The following is a 26,287-nucleotide window of genomic DNA, read 5'->3' as shown; positions in this document are numbered from 1 at the left end:
GGTTGAAAGGCAGATATAGTATTTTTCACCAATACAGCAACTCCATCTCTACGTGACACTCTATCACGACGAAATAATTTTTAAGAAGGCGGAAAGACGTATGCGGCATCGATATCATTGCGCAACCAAGTATTCGTAACTACAACTGCGTATGGGGGAGGATGGATCAAAACAATTGATTCACTTTGTGTAGTTTTATTCACGACACTACGCGCATTGATGTTAATAATTCGTAGTGCCTTACTAAAGGTTTATTGACATCATTCTTTGCTAGTTCTCCATTGTTGATTGTGCAATTTCATTCTCCAGTTACTGTTTTCATTCCAGGAAAACAGCTCACTGTCGATACTCAGCTTGTCATCCACAAGAAAACCTTTCTTGCCCTGTTGCTTTTCAGTTCTTGCACTAGTCCAGAGGAGTTGCTAAACCAAGACACTGTTTCGGGCACGGCAGGACCAGCAGAAGTCTCTTACAAGCTGCTCAAGGACGATGTCTGTCGTCAACACTTCATGCACAACCACAGGCCACGGAAACATGAGGCCACCTCTGGTGGCAGAGGCGAGAAGCGCGAAATCATTGTTGTCAAGTCTGGTTTTCTAGTAACAGGTTCTTTTTGTAAGATTTATATGCAAGCTGCTTTGTAGCTGCATATGCGCGGTAACCATCCAAATACGTAATGGCGGGGAGAATCGGCTCCTTCGCAATATCTTGCTCTCTTACAGCAACATCGAACTACTTCAAATCTTTTAGGTCGTTAAGAAAATCACGAGGAGCGAGCACATCTAGCTGAGGGAGTTGGGCGAGGCACCAAGGCACCAAGGCAAGCAGTGGGTGAGCTCTCCCAAGTAACAGAGCACCTAATAAATAAACGGCAATATATAAAAATGCCAAACTCGAGAGATCAGATAGAATTAACTGAACTGTCGAAACTGATCAACAAGAATAACGTAAGGCATATCCAAAATTACAATGTGGAAAATATTGAGGAAACAGTAAAATGTGGACGCAGCATGAAATGAGTGACATGAAAACTTAGCATAGGGCAAGACAACATATATGCACTCAGCGATAAGCAGGGTAATATAATCAGCAATTTCGATGGCATAGTAAAAGCAGCGGAAGTATTCTATACTGACCTGTACAGTTCCCAGAGCAGCTAAGCTACTTTCATTCGAATGTAGCGCTGAATAGGATACAGAGGCTCCTTCTATAACTAGCGATGAAGTTAGAAGGGCCTTGAAAGACATGACCAGGGGAACAGCTGCTGAAGAAGATGAAATAACAGTCGATTTTATTAAATATGGAGGAGATATCAGGCTTGAAAAGCTTGCGGCCTTTATACGCAATGCCTCATGACTTTAGGTGTACTAGAAGAAAGCTGGAAGAATGCCAACATTATACTCATCCATAGGAAGGGAGACGGTAAAGAAATTTCCAATAGAATCAGGGCAACACTTGACTTGAGCCAACCAAGAAAACAGGCCTGCTTCAGGAAGGGATATTCTACGATGGATTATATCCATGTCATCAATCAGGTAATAGCAAAATTTACGGAGCACAATCAGCCTCTCTATATGGCTTTCATAGATTATGAAAAAGCATTTGATTCAGTTCTAAAGGTGTTTGTTGGAAGAGCTCGGAGCAGCGCAACGTCGACGGCCAGGGCAGTTACACCTTCAAAGCACGAGAGCCGTTGCTGAGCCAGAGCGCTCGACCCACTAGCGTTTAGATCCAGTAGCACTGAACCCACTAGTGTCTGCCTTCTTCGCTACAATCACCCCTGGGAACGATAAGGGAGCCTTGTCACGATGAGCGGGTCAAAGTAACGCTTTAGACGGTCGATATGGACAATGTCTCGTCCACGGCCGCGCATGTCTGAAGATGGCTCAACTGGTTCTCTAACGTAGTTAACAGGAGATGCGCGTTTGAGAACACGATAAGGGCCTTCATACTTCGGGACCAGTTTTGATGAGAGCCCAGGGGCAGTCAAAGGGACTGAGAGCCACACGAGCGCTCCCGGATCGAAGGTGACCGTGGAAGTGGCGTCACCGCGAGTACTCCTCTGGCGCTCTTGATCATCGGAAATAAAGGCCCGTGCCAGGTCGCGGCACTCTTCTGCATGCCTGACCGTGGCAGAAATAGGCACACACTCGGATGCATCCGGCCGGTACTGTAGAATGGTGTCGATGGTGTGCGAAGGGTGTCGACCATACAGTAAGAAATAGGAGGAAAATCCAATGGTGCTCTGCGTATCGGTATTATACGCGTAGGTCACGAAGGGCAGAATGACGTCCCAGTTCGTGTGGTCGGAGGTGACGTACATTGAAATCATGTCGCCGAGTGTACGGTTGAAGAGTTCATCTTACGACGACGAACCTCGGGCTGCGTCACCACCATTCCGCCATTCTGCCAACATCCGCCGCTCACTTTCTCGACGCCGACGCTCCCCATCACCGATGCGGCGTCGTCCTGTAGCTCGGGATGAGGAAAACTAATCGTCGCAGTCCATGAGGCAAGGGATGCGACGCCGTCGAAACGCTAAAGTCCTCAACGTAGCCCGACCAATGTGATAGACGTGTTAGTTGACGGTGTGCGCACATATGCCCTCGTGGATACCGGAGCCGCTGTGTCAGTTATGGACGCAAAGCTTTGTCGCTTCCTTCGAAAGGTCACGACGCCCCTTGCCGGATTCTCCCTCCGGACAGCAGGCGCACAGCGTATTCATCCGCTAGCGGCGTGCACCGCTCGTGTTCTCATTGAGGACGTTGTATACGCCACCGAATTTATTGTGATTTCTTCGTGCTCCCACCAAGTTATCCTGGGGTGGGAATTTCTCGCCCCCACAATGCTGTTATTATTTGCGCACGGGCCGAACCAGAACTGTCGCCGATCTCAGATATGACGCCTGCCGATAATGCTTCTTTTGCGAACAAACTTCTCGTCAGGCACGACACCAGCGTTCCCCCCAACTCGTCAGTGATTGTCTCAATGCATTGCAGCAGCCTCTCTGACGCCGTCGCACTCTTTCTCCGTCTGACCTCTTTTATACTCGTAAAGGTCTGCTGCTACCTTTTGCGACTGTGAACGTCAAACAGTGCGCCACAGCTATTTTCGTCTGTAACCCCTTCTCATACCCCGTGATGCTGCTTCAAGGCGAATGTCTTGGCCATGTGGGGGTGATCGAGGACGTACAAATTACGAATGTTCCCGAAGCCACGTCCTGCGCCAGTTCCAACACGCTCAGTTCTCTCTCTACGTCCGACCCTTTCCCCACAGGTGTGTTCGATTCATCAATTGCCGATTGTCTCACACCGACTCAGCGTTCTCAGCTTCTGCACTTCTTAGAAGAATTTGGTTCTTCTTTTGATGTCGGGCAACCGTCCCTGGGCCGGACGACTGCTGTCACGCACCATATTGACACCGGCTCCCAACCGCTATTGCGGCAACGCCCATATCGCGTCTCTGCCACAACGCGTCGTGTGATTAATGACCAAGTGGACGATATGCTACGCCGCGAAGTGACCCGACCCTCGAACAGTCCATGGGCATCTCCTGTCGTCCTCGTTACGAAAAAATAAGGCTCGGTACGGTTCTGTGTAGACTATCCGCGCCTGAACAATATCACTCGCCAAGATGTATAGCCGCTGCCGCGAATGGATGACGCTATCGATAGCCTACAAGGAGCAGAATTATTTTCATCGCTAGATTTACGCTCCGGATATTGGCAAGTACCCATGGCTGACGTCGACAGGCCGAAGACAGCCTTTGTCACACCCGACGGCTTTTACGAATTTAACGTCACGCTGTTTTGACTTTGTAATGCGCCAGCTACCTTTGAACGCATGATGGACACAGTTCTGCGCGGTTTGAAGTGGCACACGTGCTTATGTTATCTCGATGACGTTGTTGTTTTTGCCTCTGACTTCACCACGCACCTTCAACGCCTATACGGCGTGTTTTGACGTGCTTAGCAAACGCTGGCCTCCAAATGAACCTAAAGAAGTGCCGATTTGCAGCGCGGCAGTTCACGATACTGGGTTACGTCGTCTCGAAGGATGGAATCCTCCCCGATCCATCCAAACTTCGTGCCGTCGCCGAATGATGTATCTGATGTACCACCTCTGATGTATCTAACCAACTAGCCCATCAAGCCATACTTGTAGAATTCCCTAAACCGACGCCCGTCAAGGAACTACGCAGTTTCGTAGGCTTGTGTTCCTACTTAAGGCGCTTTATTCGCATTTCGCCGTCGTTATATCACCCCTGACGAAGCTCCTTGTAAGCAACGGACCCCTCCAATCGTGGTCGTCCGGGTGCGACGAGGCATTCACTAAGCTCCGTCGTTTACTGACGTCTCCACCGATTTTGCGCCACTACGACCCAACGGCACCTATTGAAGTACACACAGATGCCAGCGGTGTTGGCCACGGCCATGTCCTAGCGCAGTGCAAAGAAGATTTTCCTGATATGTTGTGGCTTATGCAAGCCGTACGCTTACTAAAGCCGAGACCAATTACAGCGTCACGGAAAAAGAATGTCTGACAATCATCTGGGCGCTTACTAAGTTCCGGCCCTATTTGTATGGTCACCAATTTGATGTCGTCAGGGACCACCATGCACTATGCTGGCTGTCGTCATTGAAGGATCCCTCAGGCCGTCTCGCTGGCTGGGTGCTTCGCTTACAGGATTACGATATCCGCGTGCTGCACCGCAACAGACGTCCGCATGCTGACGCTGACGCCCTCTCACGTTCTCCCTTGCCTCACGACAATGCGTGCTGCTCACTATCCCAGCTTGACGTTTCTTCCGTCGACATTGGGACCATCGCTTCCGAGCAGCGCAAGGACCCCTGGATTGCCTCCATCATAGACTTCCTTGCTGACCCGTCATTGCAGCCAACCACTCGTGCATTGCGCCGTCAAGCTCGCCATTTCTCCATTCGCGACGACCTGCTTAACCGACGCAATTACACCTCTGACGGCCGCCAGTGGTTATTAGTAGTACCTCGAAGCCTCCGTTCTGAGATCTGCGCATCGTGCCACTGTGATCCACAAGTGTGCACACTCAGGACTTATTAAAACTTACCCAGCACCTCCACCAATTCTAAAGGTGTTTATTGGAAGAGCTCGGAGCAGCGCAACGTCGACGGGCAGGGCAGTTACAGCTTCAAACACGAGAGCCGTTGCTGAGCGAGAGCCGTTCGAACCACTAGCGTTTAGATCCAGTAGCACTGAATCCACTAGTGTCTGTCTTCTTCGCTACACAGTAGAGATACCAGCAGTCATAGAGGCATTGCGTAATCAAGAAGTACAGGAAGCATACGTGAATATCTTGGCAAATATCTACAAGTAATGCACCGCAACCTTGGTTCTCCACAAGAAAAGAAGAAAGTTACCTATCAAGAAAGGGATGAGGCTAGGTGACGCAATCTCTCCAATGCTATTCACTACATGCTTAGAAGTATTGAAGCTCTTACACTGAGATCCCCGCAGGGGCGTCTGCGTCAGCAGGCGTTTGGTGTGTTGCGACACCACGGACCCGAGCACATGGGGTTGGACCCTCCCACGCGTAGCCGTGCGCGGCTTAGCCGTGTCTGGGGAAAGGGGGATCCTGGAGGTTGAGCTAATGTAGGGTGTTTGGACCTTTAAGGCCCCCGCCCCCCGGCGGAGGCAACACACCTCTTTGGCCTCTGCTTCACATAGACGGCACCCCCGGACTGACCCACCCGGGGGAAATCGGCGGTCGCCTTTCCCGGTCCCCCTCTCCGATCTTTTTCTTTTCTATTTTTCTGTCCTCACTGTCCTGTCACCTCTTCTCTTCTGTTACTTTCACACTTTTCATAGGCGGCTTGGGTTAACCTTGTGTAGGTGCCCTCTCTTGGGTTTTTATATAAGCTTATAGCGGCAATGTACGGCTGGCGCCTGCAGCCTTACACGTTAAGAGCTGCAGCGTACCCTTGTTGGACTCCGTGGTGGGTGGCTGCCATTGCTGCCGAACAGCACTAAACTGTTATGGGAACGCCCGCTTTTCCTCGACTTCTTGATCGTCTCCCTCACAAGAGGGGACGCACCGTTGAGATATTGAACATGTTCACGCGACCTAAAGACATTTTCCCGCGATTTCAAGTAGTGCATAGTGAAAGAACAGAAAAACTAGCAAGAACAATATCCCCATTTGTAGTTGCAAAGAGCTTGACCAACACGCTAGGCCCTGGCTACAAGGTTACCAAAATGCCAAGTGGGGACCTTCTTCTTGAACTACGTGACAAAGAACAATACAATAGACTCAGCAAACTTGTTACTTTTGGTGATGTCCCAGTTACCGTTTCACCGCATCGGTCCATGAACACAGTACGGGGGTAGTATCAGAAGCAGACCTCATTGACCTATCTGAAACTGAACTGTTGGAAGGATGGAAGGAGCAAAACGTCACGAATGTGCAGCGCAATGTTATGAGACGGGACAACAAAGAAATCCCCACGAAACATCTGATACTTATATTTGAATTGAGCGAATTGCCACAAACCATTGAAACAGGCTACACAAAGATAGCCATAAGACCATACATACCAAATCCTAGGCGATGCTACCAATGTCAAAGATTCGGCCATGGCTCGCAGAGCTGCCGTGGCTGACTCACCTGTACTAAGTGTGGAGTACAAGGTCATGCCTCAGACAATTGCGAGGCCACACCTCACTGCGTTAATTGCGATGGTGAGCATCCAGCGTACTCCCGGTCTTGTCCAAGTTGAAAAAAAGAGAAGGAAATTATAACACTGAAAGTCCGTGAAAACATATCGTTCAGGGAAGCACGTAAAAGGTGCTCGCCATTCTACACGACCACTTACGCTGATGCGGCGCGTCAAGGGGCAGCGTCGCAGCGGCTACTGCCACCTGCACAGCTCGCACGCAGTGAGCTGTCGCTTGTGGCTCCTGCCCCCAGGGTGGAAGGCGCTAAGCCTACTCCACCCAACCAGCAAACAGGCCCGGTTACCCTAGGCTTGCGGGCACAACAACAGTCCTCGGTGGCAGCCTGCGCTACGCGTAGCGAACCCGCAGGCCCGCCAGCAGCTCCCACGGTGGGTGCAGTCAAGGCTGCCTCACCCTCACCGGCCCCTGCTGGCGCTAGCAACAGCCGGCGCAGCTCAGGCCCAAAGGCAGCCCCATCGACCTCAGGGCTGGTGGGCGCGAATGCCTCGTCCTTCGCGGGGAGACTTTCCCGCGAAATTTCTCGCTCGCAAGAGCGCGTGTCCGGCGCTTCACAAGAGGCAATATACACCACACCCATCCCGACAGCGCACCAAGCGCCTAAGGAGCGGCGAGGTTCCCTCGACCGCTTCCGAAAGGTCAAATCCCGCGTTACAGGGCCTGGAAAGGGCTCTGTAATTTAAGGCAACACTTCCGTTTTTTTAGTACACACAGCACCTATTTAATTGCACTATGGATACACAAATCATACAATGGAACGTCAGAGGCCTTTTTAGGAACCTCGATGATGTGCAAGAACTTCTCCACGAACACAACCCAAAAGTGCTGTGTGTACAGGAAACTCACTTAAAATCGACACATACAAACTTTCTGCAACAGTATGTTACGTTTCGTAAAGATCGTAATGATGCCCTCGCATCATCAGGCGGTGTTGCCATCGTAATCCACAAAAGCATAGCATGTCAACGTTTGCGGCTACAAACGCCCCTCGAAGCAGTGGCAGTTCGACTTGTTCTCTTAAACAGACTCATCACCATTTGCTCGCTTTACATACCCCCACATTACCAACTACACAAACATGAATTTCAGTCATTTATAGACGAATTGCCAGAACCTTATCTTGTTCTTGGCGATTTCAATGCGCACAGCGGTCTGTGGGGCGACTCTCGCATTGATGCACGAGGCCGTCTAATTGAGGACTTTCTTTTCTCATCCGGGGCATGTCTGCTAAATAAAAAAGAAGCCACCTATTATTGTCTCGGAAATAAAACCTTTTCCTCCTTAGATCTGAGCATAGCTTCTCCTTCCATACTACCTGAACTTGAATGGGAAGTTATAAAAAACCCTTATGGGAGCGACCATTTCCCAATACTGCTGAGTACACCAAGACAATACGAATCTCCACCACACGCCCCCCAGTGGAAGGTCGATGCAGCGGACTGGAAGAAATTCCAAACACTTACCAGTACGCTCTCTTGGGCTGACATTTCATTGCTCGGAATTGACGGTGCCGTCGAATATTTTAATAATTTCGTAGTTGATGCAGCTCTTAAGTGTATTCCCCAAACAAGTGGACTTTCTAGCAAACGCCGTGTTCCGTGGTGGAATGAACAATGCCGGAACGCACGTAGGCAGCACAACAAAGCATGGAGGCAGCTTCGCGATTCTCCTACTGCTGAAAACCTCCTCAATTTCAAGAAAATCAAATCCCCAGGTAGGAGAACGCGCAGACAAGCCAGGAGAGACAGCTGGCAAACATTCTTATCAAGCATAAATTCATACACGGATGAGGCCAAGGTTTGGAACAGGGTCAATAGAGTAAGAGGACAACAAACACATTCGCCTCCCCTGGTACATACGCAGGGAGATAGCCTGGAGGACCAAGCGAACCATTTGGGTGCACATTTTGAACATGTGTCCAGTTCATCACACTATTCTCCAGCATTTACAAAATACAAAGCAGCAATAGAAAAACAAAAACTAGACCGAAAGAGCACTGGGAACGAGCCATATAACCTACCTTTCTCCCTAGCAGAGCTGCAAGCATCACTCACCTGTTGCAACCAATCTGCCCCAGGCTCTGACCGCATACTCTACGAAATGTTGAAAAACCTGTCCTCTGAAACAAAGAAAAGCCTTCTCTGCCTGTACAACTCTATATGGACCTCCGGCGAGATCCCCTCTGCCTGGAAAGAGGCCATAGTAATCCCTATCCTGAAGCAGGGCAAGTATCCATCGTCCGTATCGAGTTATCGGCCCATAGCTCTAACAAGCTGCATCTGTAAAGTCTTTGAGAAGATGATAAACCGCCGTCTGATATATTTCCTAGAATCAAACAATCTGCTTGACCCATACCAGTGTGGATTCCGCGACGGCCGATCCACCACTGACCATCTGATACGCCTAGAGGCTCAGATTCGCGAGGCTTTTGTCCACAAGCAATTCTTCCTGTCTGTTTTCCTTGATATGGAAAAAGCATATGACACCACGTGGCGATTCGGAATACTAAGAGACCTCGCACACTTTGGAATACGTGGCATTATGCTGAATATCATTGAAAGTTATCTGTCCAACCGCAGATTCCGTGTTCGTGTGGGTAATGCCCTATCAAGACCATATGTGCAGGAAACTGGAGTACCACAGGGTGGTGTGCTCAGTTGCACCCTTTTTATCATAAAAACGAACTCTCTGCGTCTGTACATCCCACGCAACATATTTTATTCAGTAAATGTCGACGATGTACAGATAGGCTTCACGTCATGTAACCTTGCAATCTGTGAGCGGCAGGTTCAGCTTGGACTGAACAAACTGTCTAAATGGGCAGACGAGAATGGTTTTCGGCTTAACCCACAAAAGTCCACATGCGTCCTCTTCTCCAGAAAGAGAGGTCTGCACCCTGATCCCAACATCGAGATACAGGGTGAGGGTCTACCTGTAAAAACTGAACACAAATTCCTAGGCCTAATTCTGGACTAGAAGTTAACGTTTATCCCGCATCTAAAGTATTTAAGAAACAAGTGCCTGAAGACAATGAGCATCTTGAAAGTGTTGTCTCGCACTACGTGGGGTAGTGACACAAGATGTCTATTGAATCTATATAAGAGCCTCATTCGATCACGTATAGACTACGGTTCCATTATATATCACTCCGCGACGCCGAGCGCCTTGAAGATGTTAGACCCTGTCCACCATCTGGGTATCCGCCTCTCTACGGGTGCGTTCAGAACAAGCCCCGTAGAAAGCCTTTATGCCGAATGAAATGAATGGTCGCTACATCTACAGAGAACTTACTTATCCTTTGTATATTTCCTAAAAGTGAACTCAAACAATACGCACCCTGCCTACACAACTATAAACGATCTGTCCAGTACCCAAACCTTTCTGAACCGCCCTTCCGTGAGAAAGCCCTACGCACTGCGAGTAAGAAGTCTTGCCGAAGAAATGGATGTGTCGCTCCATGAGCACGATGTCATGCCCCCTCCTGTAGAGCTGCCGCCATGGCAGTGGCAGCTGATTGACTGTGATCTGTCCTTCATTGAGGTCACAAAGCATGCGCCGGTCGCACATATCCGTATGCACTTCCTCGAATTGCAGATCAAATACTCTTGTCCGGAATATTTTACTGACGCCTCAAAGTCACACACTGGCGTGTCTTACGCGGCAGTCAGTCCGTCCTTTTCTGCGGCGGGAGTTCTACACCCAAACACAACCATCTTTACAGCGGAGGCCTACGCCATCCTGGTGGCGGTTAAACACATCAAACAGCTAGACATACGCAAGGCAGTCATTTACACTGACTCTTTGAGCGTGTTGAAATGTTTAAACACTTCAAGTAGGCACAGAAACCCCGTAATTATAACTCTTTATTCCACCATTTGCACCGCGTATACATCCAAGCAGCAAATTGTGCTCTGCTGGGTGCCAGGGCACCGCGAGATCGAAGGGAATTAATTGGCCGACAAGCTAGCCACATCAGTTCATACAGACGCTGCCACTTCACCCAAAGCCGTCCCTGTAATGGACCTAAAACCCTTTATTAAGAAAAAGGTCAGGGCCTACTGGCAACGTCTGTGGGACAGAGAAACGGGCAACAAATTACACACTATCAAGCCTCATCTCGCTCATTGGTCACCAGAATCAAAGACACGCCGCACACAGGTTACACTTTGCAGACTCAGGATAGGACACACGTACAGTACACACGCATACTTATTGTCCGGTGGCGATCCCCCTGTCTGTGATGAATGTGGCGAGCCACTCAGTGTACTTCATGTCCTTTTGCAGTGCCCTCAACTGGAGCCTAAGAGGAAAAGGCATTTTCCATTACCATCACGGCAAAATCTCCCATTACATCCTTGTATGTTTTTGGGCAACGAACCTATTTTTAAATACCAATACATCATCGCGTTTTTAAAAGATATACAGAACTTTCGTGTTATATACCCAGGTGACTTGTAGCACGGCCTCTCTGGAGAGGCCGCTGCTGCGGTATTTTATAAAAGCAAGCACGTGCGTCGAAGTCTTTGGCCACAAAGGCCTTCGGTAGGAGTCGTGCTACTCTATATGTTTAGTTTTAGCACCATGACCACTTCTCATCTATTCACCACTCACAGGTCATTCCACACGTCACTGCAATAATTATATTCTATATATGTTTTACGCTTCTATACAGCGATTTGTTCTTAGGCGCCTTTACAGCCACATCGCATCCTATCATCGGAGCTCACTGATCATGGCAAACATATCTTTCATTGTCTTGGCGCTCTTTGGCCACCTTTGGCCCTTGCGACACGAAACACCAAATATCATCATCATCATCTTACACTGGGATAGGCTTAGGGGTGAGGATCAACGGCGAATATCTCAGCAACCTTCGGTTTGCAGATAACATTGTCCTATTCAGCAACACTGGGCACGAAGTACAGCAAATGATTGAGGAGCTTAACCGAGAAAGTGTAAGACTGGGGCTGATGATTGTTATGCAGAACTACATGCACATGAATTTATTCAACACTAGATGCAGAACCACAGGCTGCGAAAACTTGAGGCCACCTCTCGTGGTAGAGGCAATAAGTGCGAAATCATTGTTGTCAAAACTCCGGTTTTCTATTACAGGTTCTCTTTGCACGATTTATATGCAAGCTTCTTTATAGCTGCATATGCGCAGTAACCAGCCACATACGTAATGGCGGGGAGCAAAGGCTGCTTCTTTTGCAATATCTTGCTCTCTTACAGCAACATCAAAAAGCTTCAAATCTTGTAGGCCAATAACAGAATCACAAGGAGCGAGCACATATAGCGGAGGGAGTTCGGGGAGCTGGAGCACTTTCTGAAAATTGTGCTCAGATTCATATATCTGACGTTTAAACACGTGGTACTGCGCTCCTAACAATTGCCGACATTTGTGAAATTGGTCCTCAAGGCAATCGGTTTCGCAAATCCCCAGTAACACGTATGAACATCTGAGCTATTCAATGCATTAGCGTATTACCTCCACAAGTGCATGCAAAGTGTGGTGGAATGCACAATGTGTTTCGCGTGTCAGGTGACCTGCATCGTGCTTTAGACTTTCCCAATAATCTAACCAGTCAATTACACTGTCCAGAAAGTGGATCTGAAGGGAAGACAGACTTCTGACACGCTCTAGAAAGGTCTCGCGCAAGAGCTGTCCTTTGTGAGGGATCTTGACGTTTACGATGTTTCACCATGTCAAGATTATGCGAATAAATTCTGATGTGCCATCGGCATGTTGAAGTTTAGATAATTTGGAACTGGCCAGTGCTCCAAGAGTAGAGAGCTTAAAAATCTTCAGGACAAGCTTGATATTTTGGCGCTCCACTTTTAAAGATAATGACGGCGCCAACCGCAAGAGTTCATTGCTTCCTCTTCATGTGCCTTCCTCAGAGTACCAAATGATGCTTTTAACATCTAGCCATTACTGGAAAGTTCAGTTATATCAGGATAAACCATACAGGTCCCTCGATTGTGTTGATTAAGCCAGTTGTTACATATACACTTCAAAATGTGTACGCTGTACAAGACAAAGAACAAAGGTGTTGAATGATCAGATGGGTGTGCATAGAAAAGATTAAATTCTGGGGGATCACAAAAAAAAACGGGCATGGCTTTCCGGTTTATGGAATTATTATCAGAAATGGCTGCGATCACACGAAGTACAGCATCTTCTAGCTCTTTTATGAGGCATCTGAGGAAGCAATGCAAGACCTTTGCGTCAAGTTTTGCAACAGGTAGAATGTGCACAACGTCCTTGTTCGGCGACAAAAGGCTCTGAAGCATAAATACATATGCTGTTCTTGCAGCAATGTTACTGTTTGTGGCTGCACCTGTGACAAAACCACCTTTATATTAAAAGAAGACTGTAAATGAATTTCGTCTATCATGAGCGTCACAGTCCGTTCATGGTCCTTCAGTGTGTTTTTTTTTTTTGCATACAAGTACAATTCATCGTGTTGCTTCAAAAGGGCTAAAGGCTGTGTGCAGCACAAACACGCCTAATAGTGCTTAGATGGGGAATCTTCAACTTTGATGTGCTTGGCATGAACTTGTAAGCGTGAGGTGATATTGTAAACATAATACTGGCAAAGACAAGCAATTAGGGTGGGTACCTCACTCCATTACTCAAAATAAGCTCAATTTGCTGCCTAAGAAACACTGTCACTTCTGCCTGCCAGTCGGATGGAAACTGCCACGAGAATAATTCTTTCAATAGTGCCAGTATACGGCGCAAAAGCAGCTCAACTTTTCCTTCTTCATTTTGTGACCATTTCACAATTTACTTTAGGCGGTCAATATATATCTCAGTTGGATTATATCCAAGATTGAAACAGGGAACACGATGGTGCCTACTTTTTCGATCCGTGTCTTCCCAATGTGCACTTTCAGAGGGAGGTCGGCACTCACTACCACACCACAACGCGCTACCGGCGCATCTTGAGGCGCAAGGTTCAAGAAATTCACTTTGTTGGTCATTACCACTTTGCTCCAGAAGTCACCCACCAAAAACTTTTTTGTGTGACACAAGCGTTCTTCAAAAGAAGAGATCGTGTTTTCCTTTTCTTCCTGCTGAGTTATGAGTTAATGTTGCACTGCTTCCTGCAATGCTTTGGCCTCCAAACGAGCACGTTTTTCTTCTGGGGCTTCGCGATGCGAACTTTTGTCTTGAGAAAGGTATGTGGGGCAGCCAGGAAAAACGCTTGGCGTAGTCCCCGGCTATAGACGCCTCAGCTTGAGTGGAACTTCAGCCACCTTGCCAGTGTTCAGGTCCGTGTAGCTCGTTGATGTGACGAAGTCAATCAGGTGAAAGTGCTTCTTCTAGAGTTGAAATCCGGTGGAATTTAACATGTAAATTAGCGATATAAATACAGGGCAGCCCTCACAATTGTGTTACCGCAAAAAGCAACTATGAGAGCAAACCGAATGGAAGGAGGAGGCGGACTTCCTTACCACCGGGCAACTTGTTGGTGCAAAAATCCTTACGCGGCACGGCGCTCGTCCGCGCTGCCCTTTCCGCGGCGTTGGTCGCGAACATGTAGACGCGACAGTAGGTCCACCCGCATAGTTGGAATTGCAGTTGGGTGCACAACATCCACGCACACCGCTTCGGTTGTTAATCTATTGTAGATGTAACGTGCATGTGTTGCATGTGAATCAGTTGCATAAGCACGAGTAAGCACAAATCTACAAACAGAAACTTATTTAAATAGAAACATTGCGAGGTGAGACGGTGGCAAAGACTTCCGACGAAGCTCGACGAGTGTCCAGTTCTGATCTGGTCGAAAACCGCCAAGCCGCCGCCAGACACTGGCAACATTCACGGATACCACGCGCGTTTGCTGCGATCGCGGGGAAAACCAACACCACCTAGAACTTTCCCGCAATCCGCCGCCGATCTCAATGTAGTAATGTCTGGCTGTTGAGAGTAGGAAACGGGATGGCCTTCTATGTTCTAGCTGGCGTTGGCCGAGCTCGCGCTTCGCCATATACACTGTTACACCATTTTATGCTCGACGCAATTCTTCGGATGTTTAGGGAATTCTTCCGTGTGCTTCCACGTGTGTCAGTTTGTGGTGAACCATGCAAGGTGTAAGCATAGTCGAGCGCCCCTCTTATACCTTTTCTGAGTAAGTGTATGTTATTAAAAGCATTGTATGGCCATCCACTTAGCGTTTGATTGGACAACAACGCATGTGTAAAAAATCACCAGCCCTTGCCCTGTAGAGAAAATGGGGGTAAGCGAAGCTTGCGGCAACACGACCCTGTCGCAAGCGTTCTGCTTCGTTTGCCCTAAACTCAGGGTCGGCGGCCCTTCGGTGACGTTTGGCCTCAACATCGCTTTCCCGGAGCTCGGTGTCCGCGGCTCTTCGCTGACGTTTCGCCTAGGCTTCGGATGCCCTGACGCTAAAATCGGCACGTCGACGATGAGCCCTTTTCCGTGCGAGTTCACGGCTCCGTTGCTCAGAAGCAGCCTGCTCCTCGGCGGAACGCACCACAAGTGGCCATCCGGAGTCCAAAGCTGATCTGAGGCAAGGGAAGCCCGGCGGGGCACGCGCGAGCGTCCTTTCCCTCCCTTTCCCTCCCTGCGATACACCAAACGACACTGATTGGTCGTTTGGCTGTTTGGTTTCTTTCATTCCTTTCCTTCTTGTCCCTGGCTCATACCCGCATATCCAATGTAGGTATGCGCCACACGTGACTTTATTATTCCTAATTGTGACGCAACGACGAGAATGTGTTGGTATTGATGCCATGACCTATCAGTCATGTTAGTCATACATTGGTACCCTTCCATGCCAATTTCGGTATATACCAAGAGAACGAGGCGTGCAGTTTTCGTCAGGTTTTCGATAGCGCGTTTAACGTGGCACCAACACAACCACCACCGCCGACACTTGTGAGGCAATAGAAGCTTCGCTCGAAAAAGAACATGAAACAAAGCTTCACTAACCTAAAGCTTAGATCAAAATATTCCATACGGCATCTATATTGAGGAGTAGGTTATGACTAGTCGAGAGCGGTTACCCAATGCTCGCTCACACAGGTGCACACTTGCGTAGGGTTTACGAGGTGAAAACAAGGTTATAGAACGGCCAACAGACACTAGGGCTGTAAAACCTAGGCCTGATTTCCTTTTTCTCTCATTTCACTGCACTATTTAGGTGTTGTTTACAGAAATGAAAATTTTCCTAAACATTTCTCGCGTTTTTCTTCTCGCTAATTTATTTCTATGATTAACACACCATTAGATAGTAAGCTTCCACGTTCTCCAAATTTTCACGGCGGCGTAAGCATGACATTTTTTCAGAATATCAGTCAAGAACAATGCAACAAATGTTCGGGTTGTTGCAACGGCACGATGCGAAACTAACTGGACCAATCGTTCATGACTGATTAATGTAGTGAAGCTTCGCACCTTCGTAAACATTATAGCTCAGACAACCAAAGAAATCTTAACACCCGACTGAGCCTTTTTCGAACTCTTCGCTTTTATGGGGTGTTTTTTTAAATACAAACATAAAAAAACTAAATTCAGAGTTTGAATGCTTGGCTCAATTTTTTAGAAGTGAGTTTACCATAGCACAGAAGGTGGCTTAGTTTAACCATGCGTCTCAGTCATGTCAATCGCCACGTCTCGAATAGGACCGATAGTGTCAGGACATCGGACTTTCTCTCCACCTCCTTCATGTCAGCTTCATGCTCTGCAGCAACTCCGACGTAAAGTATTCTTTCCAATTGGCCACTTTGGCTTTTCTTACGAGGATAGCTTACGAGGAAGACAATATAAAGGTAATGAATGAAACCGTAACTAGGCGGATCTCAGAAGCAGCAATTGAAGTGGGAGGTAAGGCACCAAGGCAACCAGTGGGTAAGCTCTCCAAAGTAACAAAGGACCTAATAAAGAAGCGGCAAAACGTGAAATTGTCAAACACGAGAGATCAGATAGAAATAACTGAAATGTCGAAACTGATCAACCAGAAGAAAATAAGAGATATCCAAAATTATAACGTGGGAAAGATGGAGGAAGCCGTAAAATATGGACGCAGCATGAAATCAGTCAGATGAAAAGCTGGCCTAGGAGAAGGTAAGATGTATTCACTGAAAGATAAGCAGGCTAACATCATCAGCAATTTCGATGACATAGTAAAAGCAGCAGAAGAATTCTATACTGACCTGTACAGTACCCAGAGCAGCCAAGCTACTTTCATTCGAAGTAGTGGTGAAGAGGATCCAGAGGCTCCTTCTATCACTGGCGATGAAGTTAGAAGGGCCTTGAAAGACATGACCTGAGGGAAAGCTGCTGGAGAAGATGAAGTAACAGACGATTTAAATAAAGATAGAGGAGATATCATGCTTGAAAAGCTTGCGGCCCTTTATAGGCAATGCCTCACGACTTGTGTACCAAGAAGTGTACCAGGAAGCAGGAAGAACGCCAACAATATACTCATCCATAAGAAGGGAGACGTTAAAGAATTTAAGAAATAAAGACCCATTAGCTTGCTTTCAGTATTGTATAAAATATATCCCAATGTGGTCAGGGTGGAGTGTCGAAGACCTACACACGGATTCGCATGCGCTAATATTGGCGCGGCAAGTACACCTTCATCCGCAAATACGTACGCTCCTGCATTGCCTGCAAGCGACGCAAATGTGTCTCGAACCTCTCAACCACACCTCTCCAGCCAATTCCCTGCCCAGCTCACCCATTTGACCGTGTCGGCATTGATTTATACGGGCCCCTTCCATCTACTGGCGCTGGCAACCGATGGATTGTCGTCGCCGTAGATAATTTGACACGATATGCAGAAACCGCCGCCTTACCTGCCGCATCAGCAAAAGACGTCGCCTCGTTCACTTCTACACAACTTTCTTCTCCGCCATGGCGCACCTCGTGAACTGCTGAGCGATCGGGGTCGCGTATTCCTCTCGGACGTGCTGCAGTCACTCCTATCGGAATTCCAAATCATTCACCGCACAACAACCGCTTATCACCCACAGAAGAATGGCTTAACAGGACGATTCAACAGAACTCTTGGTGACAGGCTATCAATGTATGTGGCGTCAGGCCACTCCGACTGGGATCTTGTACTTCCCTTAGTCACATATGCATATAACACTGCATCCCAAGCCACTACCGGGTTCTCACCATTATTTCTGCTTTACGGCCGCCAGCCTCCCAGCGCCATTGATACGGTTCTCCCGTACCCGCCGGACACTGCCGACTGCTCACCTGTTGCTAAGGTCGCTCAGCACGCCGAGAAATGCCGACAACTTGCCCGTTCGTTAACGTCTGCTCAACTGTGTCGCCAGAACAGCGTCATGACCTCGAACCACCTCCTCACCCTTTCGGCATCGACTCCCTCGTGTGCCTTTGGGTCCCGCCTATTGCTGCTCCTGGTCTTTCGTCAGAGCTCCTTCCCAAGTACCACGGGACCTACCGCGGGGTTGCGCCAACATCGCCAGTTAATTACGTGATTGAACCCGTGTCGCCATCTTCCGATCTCCATCGTCGCGGGCGAGAGACTATATCCATTCACCGGTTCAAGTCGTACTACGACGCACTGCACTCTCCCTAGGTCGCCAGGATGGCTACTCTTCCATATCGGGGGGTGATTGTGAGGAAGAAGATCGGGACGCTGAACAGCCCCGTTGCGATCGTGTGGCTCGTACCCAGTTCGCTCTCCGGCTACGCCCTACCTGCTCATGCTGCGTTTCTCGCTGCCGCTCTACGACCAAAAAAAATTCTTTGCAGCCAATATAATTTCCAATACAATCACGTCAACACTTGACTTCAGCCAACCAAGAGAACAGGCTGGCTTTAGGAAGGGATATTCGAAGATGGACAGTGAAGCTTTCTCTAAAGCGATATAGCAGCAGCAATTAAGGCCGGAATGCAGACAAACGCAAAAATCACATAGGTAACTACAATTATATCCAGGTACACCTTTATTATTAAGAGGTCAAATTAAAAAAAGAACTTTATTATCTTCTAAACAATTTGGTATTTTAAGCTCTTCATATTTTTTCGCTTTTACTCGCTGCGGCTGAAAAAACACCTGCTTCGCCTTATAAAAAACAGACGGATAAGCGTGAGCGAAAATTTCCACCGCGAACTTTCTGCGAAAAATGTATCCCAGCTGTACAGCACTTTCTACCGCCAATAATATGCTTTCCACCTGGAGAAAAACATATTTGGAAAATCAAGGTTGAAGTGCTACTCATAAACGTGGCTAAAAGAATTTAGGCGAGCTTGGTGCTCGCATACATGCGCTCCTCACGACCGCTGTTTACGTGTTTTCCTTTCCGCTACACTGTTGCTACCTTCAATAGCTTGCACCTGCTTCTTCTCTCGTGAGTCTTTGTGAAGGCTATCAGTAAGAGGAAAAAGCAATTTTATGTTCTCGTGGCGCAGAAAAGTATGGAAAACATGAAATTGGTGCCTCTGCTCTTGCACATATTGCGGTCATAATTGTTTGGAAGACGCGCTCTGGCGTTGTCCAGAACACAAATGTGTCACTACCGCAAATTTCGGGAAAGAAGACCAAATTTACAGCTGACCGCGGCACCCTGCTTAAACATTGCAGCCTTATCGCTCAAAGAAACATTACGCATGTTCGTGAGCATAGGACGTGCGAAAATATCGAATTCTGGATGATGACAAGGCTTGACGTCGCTATATGATACTAAGACTCTCACTCAAATCAAAATGAGGCAAAGTATTTGTTGAATTTCGATTATCTTGCGAGGTCCTCATTTTCATGCGAGAGGTGCAAGTACACAGTTGAAAATATATAACAATATATATATATATATATATATATATATATAAGAGCTAATGAACTTTTTGATGTTCATGGGTCACAATCGCAAAATCACCATCCACTACGTAGGAAAGATATTTGAGTTACGCGGGCGATAACCAATTATGGGAGACAAGACGTAACATATCAAATCTCGGCCTAGCTGAATCGTCTAGGATCTACGGAGTGCAATATGGTTACTGACGAAACCTTTCAAAGTCTTGGTACTTGAAAATGAAATCCAATTTCACTAATTACACTTCATATTATATATTTAATGCGTGCTGTATTTACTACATTGTTAATTTTTGTTGACTGCTACCTCTGATATTTTATATAAGTTCTTCATGCTGTTTAAAGATCTAACATCCGTACAGTCTTCTTAGTATCGTTTTCGCCCTGGTTATCATGTTGACAATTTGAGATGTATTTTTATGTGTATATTGAGTGTATGTAATATAGAAAAAATATCTCACGTGTCACGAAGCAGCGAATTAATTTAAATTCTAGTGTTTATTTATCCCGTAATCTGTTAGCATACAATGCTGTCTTCTTTGTTACAATATCTTAAAACGACGTTGCTGTATTTGCTTTTGCGCTATGTAAGCTTTCGCTGTTGCCAAACACTGTTCAACGGAGCGGGAGCATCTGTCAGGCCTCGATGCCTTTTGCTCCTGTCACCGTTTCTGTAAAGATACAGAAGAAAATAAAGACTTTCAGTTGGCAGTCACAGCATATTTCTCCCCTCTTTCTTTCTACATTCCTATTTAGGAGCTTTGAGAACATTCTTAGGACATTTTGACACATTACCTCCGGAAAGACGTGGTTTGTATTTCGAAAATCTTACAGCAGCAACAATTTACTTGCTGAACTGTTGCGTTCCGTGACAGTAAAAGAGGTAAAGTTTCGCGAGTGTTTGATGAAACAAAAATGTTTTCTCAACGGCACTCATGACAGCAGGGCTCCAATGACTGCGCAGAGATAATAGTCGAGAGCTTTTGTCCAGAAGACTAATGTGCTACAATGGTTTCAAATCCTACGATTTCTAAACGGTGTGATAGGCAACGACGCGGCGTTAGAGTGTACTTCTATTCCTCTTCTGCGGCCGCATTTGGGAGGATAGACTTATGGGCTAGTTGGTCATTGGTCGAATGAAAAGAGCGCTGCCGCGTGGGACAAGTAAAGAAGGAGCGCACCGGCATGTGCTGGCTAACAACTGTATGCGTGTATAGACATGCCTTGGCTTTTATAAACAGTAAATAGTCCTCCCACGAAGACATCACATGTCGACTGGGCGTCTACTTCTCAGCAATTCTGCGGGAGGACAAAATTAGTGATCATATCGCTGAGTGCCAACATAGAGAACTATACGCTGTTTATTCGTTCAGTAACTGCAAAGCGTGAAAGGCATTACAAGTCTGTCTTTAGCAAGGAGCAGCCCCAGCTTCGGCTTGGCTATATGCGTGAACCGCGCTGGAAATGTGATAGTGGTCTCTGGAGGCGATAAGCTTACAATGCCTTGCTGCAAAGACAAATGCCCCAAGCCAGCATAGAAAGGCTCTTAGCTGCTCATGTCGAGGCTAAAAAGGCGCGGCGTGTAGCTGTGGAAGCAACGCATCGCTGTGTGAAGCAGTGCCGTCGTAGAAACTGTGCAGCCGTGCTGGCGATACCTTGCAGTGTACAGCGACCACAGGGTTGACAAACGTTTTTGAATTGTATCCGTTGTTTTTAAGCTATGGTGTATTTTTTGATAGGTGGCCCTGCAGGTTGTTGAAAGTTCAGGGGGGCTCTGTGTGTGTGCACCTCGTAAAAGAGAATGATATGCCAGCTTTAGTCGGTGGAAGAAAATACGAACGTTCACCGCTTTGATGCGCAGGGTGAATGTTCTGTCGTCGCAATGGATACTACGGCATAGTTTGGTCTACGGCGGCTGGAAAGAAGAACGGATGGGGCCATCACCCGCAAAACCATGAGTACATGTTGCGAGCTTCTTGCAAACAACGGGCGCTTTCTTGGAATGACGTGCCGCTGGCGACGGCCAGAGGGGCGTTGGAGCTGGGATACTAAATCGAAGGGGTCCGAGCTGGCCCAGGCTGACGATGCCACGAGGAATTTTGGGAAGGCGTAGTGGATCTTTGTAGACCAACCATGCAGGTCTCGACCAAATGTTGTATTTGAAGGTGGCCCGGAGACCTAGGACGACCGCTGGGAGAATCTCGAGTGAGGTTGAGGAAGAGTGGCACACGATGGCTAATTTGAATTGCCGACGAAAGCATTGGACCATCCCGCTGGCGCAAGGGTGGCAAATGGTGGTCCTAAATAGCTCAACACCAACGGCGAGCCGGAGGTTACTGAGGAGTTCAGATTCGAACTCTCGTCGTCGATCGGCTGTGAAGTAAAGAGGGGTGCCAAAACGGGTTATTCACCCTAGGAAGAAAGTTTATACGACGTCTTCTACAATAATCCTTTAGAGAATACATATTTGAGGCCACCGAGTGAAACGATCGATGGCGGCGAGTCAGGATCAATAAGGTCCTGTGGGTGTAAACGACGAAATGGTGTACAGGTGGACGTGTTGTCAGCGTTTGGAAGAGTGGTAGAATTCTCCGAGTGGCAAAAGACGTGTCGGATAAGTTTGACTTGTTGGCATTCATAGTAAAATGCTCCGTAACGAGAGTCATGCTACTTAAAGGTCCAAACATAGCGGTCAGCTGCGAGCCTCGAATATCAGGAAGGCTGAGCTTCTGCTGCTGGTTAAACATCTAACAACGATGCGATGAAGGCACACAGGGTGTTGGTCGTCTAGTGAATACGTCACAGCAAAAAGTCGTTTATGACACAGACGCAGGAACATGCTATGGCTTGAGCAAAGAGCCGCCCATGAGGAGTTGCTGCTCTTAAAAAAAGTTGTCGCAGTTTCACCTGAAAGGCGAAGGATCAATTGCGATAGCATATTTGTAGAGAGCTATACGGAGTAATGATAGTAGCTTTATCAGTTGTATAAACTTGGACATGCAGCAGCACCAGCAACACACAGAACTGTTGTCGACACCGTCGGCATTTTGCTCGCGTTCGCAAAAAATGCCTGCGGCGTTGGTGACTGTTGCCGGAGCCTCTGATATAAATAGGCACTTGGTGCCGCAGCTAAAGGTCGCCTCCCTTCCGTCCCATTGGGGGCTTGCGGTCGCCGAGTGCTTCTGTGCCAGACGTCCGGACTGGCCTCAGGCGGAGCAGCGCTCTGGTGACTGCTCTTGTCGGGCACAAGCTGCTGTCGTTGTTTCTGCATCAATTGTTCCTGGGACTGTAGCGACTGCTGCTCGAGTGTTCGCTCCTGCTGTCGAAGAACAACGAAGGCTACCTGGTCAGCCATAGTAGTGCGATATGTCCACTATCCGGGTCAGTAGATGTGGACTCACGGAGTCACGGTCAGCAATGCGGAATATCAACATAGAGAACCGTATGTTCGTTTATTCCTTCAGTAAATAGCAATCGTTTAAGGCAGTACAACAGCGTGTTAGGGAAGCAGCAGCCGCAGCCACGCTGGCATCGTGAGAGCACGTGATTATATGCACGTTGCTGCCAGTGAAGACAACCAACCCAAGCCAATTTTGGAGCGCACTTATCAGCTGCTCAAGTCGACACCAAAAAAAAAATATTACACCATCTTCCCATAGGCGATCCCTGAGTAGTATGCGAAGCAGCCATGGGGTCAACTCAACTTCCCATTAGTTTTCAGATCGGCCTGTCGCCGCTGCCGTTTCGTGGCAGCGGCTCGAGCGCTCTTCTTCGCGGCGCTGTCCACGGCGCTGACACTGCCGTTGACGCTTGCGCTGTCCGAGGCACTCATCGCGGCGTTTGCGGGTGGAGAATGAGAGGACGAAGTGAATGATGATGAGTGTGCGAAGCACCTGGGGATCATTCGGGCAAAACGCCGGAAGGGTTCTCCGGAAGCCGGAAGCTGGCTTCCGGAACCGGAAGCAGAACCGGAAGTGGACGGCGCACAGCGGAGGGAGGGAGGGAGTGACATAGCCCCGAGCATAAGATGCTTCCCATCTAAAAGGTGCGGAGCGCATCCGTGGAAACAGCGCCTCGCAATGCGAAGTAGGGACGCGGCACAAACTATGCGGCAGTGATGGCGACAGCGTAAACCAATTTTGGCATCAAGTGCGACGCAGCTTCCAACTGTAAATCAGTTAAATGATCCGCAAAGAAAGAATAATCGCGCGAGTGCTCATCTACCGAGAGTGATTTGACATGTTTATGAAAGGGCATAATCAGCATCACGTGAATTGCTTTATCATCTTTAATTATCTCGCAGTTTTCCGTCCCTTCGTAAGTAGGGCAGAATGGGGCCTTCAATAAGGGAGAAGCATTGAATTCGATAGAAACATGTTCGAATATTACAAGAAGTGTAAGGCTCGTAGCTGTATAGTGGCAGAATAAACTGCAGTAAACGTAATCTGTCTAAGTAAATACCGCGTTGTGTGGGGTGAGTTGGCACACAAAGAGAGAAAAGTTGATGACGCGCACAATTGGTTTGAACTACATTGTCTTGTCGCCGCTGTCGCCTTGTCTTGACCTTGCGTTCCCGTACTGTGACATGCTCACGGCGGGCAAGATAGGCGTGTCCGCGTCGAGCGTTTCAACTGCAGGGCTTTGCCGACGTGGTCGCTTAGCCTCGGCCTCCTTAGGCCTCCTGTAATTGCAGCACCACGTCTGGGCGCCTCCGACGTTGAGGTGCAGCGTGAGCAGTAACACGTTGTTTCTGCATCTGAACTAACGGAGTGTTCCTTGCGCGTATGTGGGCCCGCCTTGCTTTATTGTGAATAGCGGTTCGCTGGAAGTTCTCGTTCCGCGTTGTGACAACACGCGGCGGTATGTTTGGGCGATGTTAGGGCGTGGTGCTTCGTGGCAGGAACAAGGCACTGGCAGGTACCATTCTAGCCACCGTAACTTGGCTACTAAGCGTGGGAAAACGATGGCACAAGCCGAGCGGGTCTGCATAGGCTGCGTAGGCTGTTTTACAATTTGTTCCAGCAAGCAAATTTGTATGACTTGAAGTTTGAGAATACAGCTTCTCCTGTGCACCAGTCTCTGCGATGGTAACATGGACACGCCTAGACATCTTTCGCCATATGGCGTTCATATTCTGACGCAAGGGGAAATCGCAGGTAATGTAAGTAATTTTTACAAAAATCATTAAAGAATAAGTATTTTATTTATATATTGAAGAGGGCGAATAATCGTGCGATGTGTTCATCAAAAGCGCCAAACCCGTTCTTCTTCCTTCTGCGGTTTTACGTGCCAAAACCAGTTCTGAATTTGAGGGACGCCGTAGTGGAGGGCTCTGGATTAATTTTGACCACCTGCGGTTCTTTAACGTGCACTACAAAGCAAACCCACGGGTGTTTTTGGATTTTGGCTCCATCGAAATCAGGCCGCAGCGGCCGGGATCGCCAAGCCCGTCAACGCGCTGGCTTGCACGCGTAAAATTCTTACGGATGTTTTTATTACCTCACTGAGGCATGCGCCCCTGGAAAACAAGGTAAGACTATCGAGCTGTTGTGCTTCGGGGTCCTTTGTTCGAATCCTGCCGTTTGGTAAATGTTATTCATTTTTATTTATTAATCTTTCTTAGCGACTTTACCACCTGTTTTCCGTGTCGGGTAAGTTTCAAACCTCTTTGGTGGGTGGATTACGGAGATAAGTAATGGAGAGCCGCGCCAGTAAAATATACAATTTTCAGGTTTGATCTCTGATGATGATTCGCACTTTTATTAGTCTGAGAAGATTTAAGATAGAAGGCATGCGCTGCGATTGTTATTTTTCACGACATTTTTCGTGGACGGACATTCTCAACATTCTGAGGAGTATTTTGGTAAAGAATACAACAGTTGTATGAAGAACTTTAATGAAATAATAGTGTGCCAATAAAACCCAAAAATGAAGCATGTCATACAGCATACATATAACTAAGTATGTGCGGAGCCTCACGGCGACGCCGACCGCGTCGTCAACGCCGATGACTAGGTCGAAAATTCACTTGGAGAGTAGAAAATATGTAGAAAAAATTATGCGTATGCAGCGGTGAAGTGGCAGACGACAATTTATTTTGAGCGAAAAGAAAGGCCTCGCGGAGCGTTTCCGTGCGTCGGTGAGGTTGACGTCGCTGCCGAGGTCCCGTGTTTCTGCACCATGTGGTGGACCTCAGGGTCTGCCGGCTACCGCGTTGTCTTAAAACGCAAGAAGACACCGCGCAGGGAAACGGCAGAGAACATATTTGTTGAACCGGCTAGCCGCCACTGCAATAGCCCGAGCCAGCAGCTCGTGAGGAGCTAATAGCATGACGTTGAGCGGCCGCCTGTTGAATGCGTGGAAAAAGAACTTCCAGCACGGTCTCTCAGCCTGCCTGCCTGTCTCCAACCGTTATCCCGCCTACTTTTGCCGCTGGGTAGTGCATGGTCTAATCGTTATATAGAGCATCGAGCTGCTGTGATGAAGATGCCGGGATCGAAACCAATGGTCGTGTCAACTTGGGTTACCGGTATGTGATGTTGCGTATGTGCAGCTCTTCCATGAACCTCGTTGATGCCAGCTTTGATCCCGTCGTATGTGAAACTAAGTATGTGCTACACTTCAATCAACCTGTTTGATATGAAATAGACAAAGATTCTTGGACCGTGGCCCCACGCGTCGCAGGCTCACAAAGCGACGCGGGCATTGTAAAAATTCATGAAGTCGACTGGCCTCAGTGACCGACTGTGA

At 47.9% G+C, this 26,287-nt stretch overlaps 1 protein-coding gene and 1 long non-coding RNA gene across 2 annotated transcripts in view; one reads left to right on the top strand and one right to left on the bottom strand.

The window, feature by feature from the left end:
• LOC125946069 (uncharacterized) overlaps nt 1-26,287 on the bottom strand; it is a 37,359-nt gene that overhangs the window by 7,688 nt on the left and 3,384 nt on the right. The window lies entirely within an intron of this gene.
• The window catches only part of LOC125946068 (uncharacterized), a 337,861-nt gene continuing 317,070 nt past the window's right edge, over nt 5,497-26,287 (top strand). Inside the window, exon 1 of the mRNA XM_049668529.1 lies at nt 5,497-5,551. The gene's annotated coding sequence lies outside the window, so the exon portion shown is untranslated. The remainder of the gene's footprint in view (nt 5,552-26,287) is intronic.

Source organism: Dermacentor silvarum, chromosome 5, assembly GCF_013339745.2.
Source record: "Dermacentor silvarum isolate Dsil-2018 chromosome 5, BIME_Dsil_1.4, whole genome shotgun sequence".
NCBI lineage: Eukaryota > Metazoa > Arthropoda > Arachnida > Ixodida > Ixodidae > Dermacentor > Dermacentor silvarum.
This window is presented reverse-complemented; position numbering and strand designations above follow the sequence as displayed.